This window comes from Protobothrops mucrosquamatus, unplaced genomic scaffold (assembly GCF_001527695.2).
Source record: "Protobothrops mucrosquamatus isolate PMUCROS unplaced genomic scaffold, P.Mucros_1.0 scaffold108, whole genome shotgun sequence".
Lineage (NCBI taxonomy): Eukaryota > Metazoa > Chordata > Lepidosauria > Squamata > Viperidae > Protobothrops > Protobothrops mucrosquamatus.
Window position 1 is genome coordinate 1,052,319 of NW_015386480.1, and position 3,446 is coordinate 1,055,764.

The window sequence follows — 3,446 nt, forward strand, 5'->3', positions numbered from 1 at the left end:
GACAGCCGTTTGTCTGAAATGGTGTAGGGTTCCTGCCTGGGCAGGGGGTTGGACTCGATGACCTCCAAGGTCCCTTCCAACTTTATTATTATTATTATTATTATTATTATTATTATTATTATTATTATTATTATTATTATTATTATTATTATTATTATTATTATTATTATTATTATTATTATTATTATTATTATTATTACTTTCAGGCATATTTTTTCCTAAAAGCATTTATTAAAGTTACAGAGACGTCAGTACAGCATGGTGGAAATGCTTAGGTCTGGCTTCTCTTCCGTTACGCATAACATTCCAAGCATTTCCCACTCCCTTATTGTAGGGTCATGGTTCACATCTTCCAATCAATTTGGAAGATGTGATTTACTTCCGGTTTCTTTCTCCCGGGCTATCCTTATGCTCCTCCCTCTTTCCCAGTTGGTGGTTTAACTACATAAATACCAGACAGTTCTGCATATTGTCAAAGCAAGAATATACAGTATTTGCAGCATTGACATCAAGCTCTTCTTGAGCGTCTTTTCTTTTGGCCCTCATTTTAGCTGCTATAGCTTTTCGTTTAGCTTCCAATTGAGCTGCTTCATTCTTCATTTTGACTGCCTCCATTTCTAGTCTGGCTTCTATTTTGGCCTCTTCGAGATCTATAGCCGCCAGTTCCTTCTTTTTCTGCCGTTCCTCCTGAATCACATGAAAGACTGCTTTGGCAGCTTTAGCATCTATGATTGCTTGCTCTGCTTGTGAAATTCGGGATGCTCGGCTGTGACGAGAAGATGCTTTCGAATTGCGGGAGGCACCTGTGACATGCGATTGTTGGGACACGCTGGAATGTGCCTTGCATATGTGGCGGAAGGATGAGGCCCCTCCAGACGCGTGGGATGGAGCCATGTGTGACCGTTGGGATGGTGCGTGTGAATGGCGGGAAACTTCAGACTCGGCCCTGTCGACCAGTCTGTCCCTCAGGCGAGGCTCGCGTTCTGGAGGGCGTTGTGGACTCTCTAGAAGCTTCTTGCGTTCCTTGTTTAGTAACTGAAGACTTTGCATGTTGCGGTCGACTTCTGAGTCTCTTAATTGCTCCTGAATGACCTTGAGTTGCCGTTCGGAGTCCATCCATTGCGCGAAGGCATCTTCCTTATCTCCTTCTGGTGCGTGCGCACGTTCAGGGGAGAGATCCTCCTTTTGCTCTTGGTAGAGTTTGTGCCATCTCTCCCAGCATCTTTCATGGCGCTTGTACACGGTGTCCCATTTCTCCAACAGGTTCCATTGCATGACGTCAGTTGGCTTTCTTTCTTGTCTCAGATCATAGTGATTCTGAGACGTCTTTGGCCTTACTGAGGCTTGAGCTTCAGCATCTGTGTGCGGGTCAAGGCTGGCTGTTTGCAGCATTTCTCCTTGGCTGGCTGGTTGGGGTGTCTCAACTAAGCTAGTTGGTTGAACCCCTTCATCTAAATCAGTGGGACACTCTGCCATGGTTAGGACAGGTTCAGTGTTCTTCTCAGCTATTTTGAAGCAAATGTGAAGAACTTCTCTTTTTTACCACTAGGGGTTGCTACTTGCAGATCAGCTTCAGAGGTGCTGTCTATGGGTGGAGGTGCCACTGGGTGCGTTCTCCTGTGCTTCTTAGCTATTTAGAAGCAAATTAAATGAACTTCTATTTTTGACCACTAGGGGTTGCTACTTGCAGATCAGCTTCAGAGGTGCTGTCTGTGGGTGGACATGCCACTGGGTGCATTCTCCTGTGCTTGTGGGTACTTCAGCATAATTCACCTGTTCACCACTAGGGGTCACTTTCTGCGTATCAGCTACCGGGGTGCTCTTCTTTCGAGGTACACCCTTTATCCACTAGAGGGCTCTCTCTGGGCATGATTAAAGGCTTGCGTGTAGCTCCTCCTTTAACCACTAGGGGGCGTCTGAAGAGAGGCCAGCCAAATTCTTCCTATTACCACGTTCCTGCTAGTGACCACTGAGAGGCACAAACTCCCACCTGGTCGTTAAGTTGCAGGTTGGAACACTGGGGTCGTCAGCTTGTGGTATTAAGCAAGGGTTATTGACTCTGCTTCCTTCTCCTTAATTCCTCAAACTGGAAGAACTTGGTCTTCAACTTGAGTGAGCGAAAGCCCTTTTAGGGGTTGGTGGTAGCTTGGGATAAATTTAGATAACTTGCTCTTTAACTATCAGATTCACTCTGCGTAGGTAGAGGTGTGTGCAGCGAAGTTCCTTCTTTTCCCTTTAGGGGGTGCTTTTAGCTTGGCTTGATATAAGCCTGCTATGTGCTGAATTAATTATTAATTTGTTGTAATGTAAGAAAATTTTACCAAGGTGTCATGTGCAGATAGGCCACCAGGGGATGCTACTGCATTGCTTTTGGAGCCTCTGTATACCTTCTTTCCATTGACATAGTTGAAATTCCAAAAGGAGGGGGGAGTGTAGCTTTTTTCACCAGTGCTGTGGCTGTGTGAAGAGGTTAATTACTTAATTGTTTTATTGCTTTCCTTAGCAACGAGGTTGCTAGGCTTGCTGACAATGAAGGCAGTTTTGGTTGAGAGTTTGTAAATCCTTGCTTTGCGTTAGGCAGGATGGGAGAGAGGCTTTAATCTTTAAAGCAGTGAAGAGTCAATTGCCTGCTTTTGGTTGCATTCCAAACGTAGAATATAACAAGCCTTTACCCGAATTTTAAAGGTAGTTTTAAACAGTTCTTTTGCAAATGGAAATAGGTCTACAATCTTCTGAAACACTTCTCTCATTGCCCCAAGCTATTTGAAGTTGGTGGCAGGGAGAAAGGGGGTGTGTGACAGCCCACACTCCTTGATTTCAGAAATGCAGCCTTCACATGCAAGAGTTTTTTTGTTGTTGTTTTAAAACGTTGGCTTGCAGAGATAACAGCAAATTAACAAGACAATGCATCTGAATCACACCTTCAGTCACATCGAGTTACTTTCACATGCAAGAGAGTCTTTGTTTCACCTCTTTAAATTTGCAGATCAGAGGAAGATTAATCCCATCAAATTTACTATTGCAGGAGATCAGAGGAGAATTAACCTCATTAATTTACTGTTTGCTTTATAAAGTTGATATGAATTTTGAGCATCTTTTTACTATTCTGACCTTGATTTAAAACGTTCCATAAATCAAATCAGATAGACACTCCAAGAAATGATTTCATAACAAGAAATATATTTTAATCAGATAGGTTACTTGCCTTTATGACGAATGCCTCTGATATTACATCTCCTGTTCATTTTTTTTTTTATTTTATTTTTTTTTTCACCATACACCATACACCAAAACTACATAAACATAACTCTTTTCTTCTAACAGAACAGTGCTTTACATTTTAAATGTTCTTTACATCTTATTTACATTTTATATACATCAATAATTATATCTTTTTCTTTCTCTGTTCTAGCCAATTATAACATTTATTCCAAATTTCATAAAAT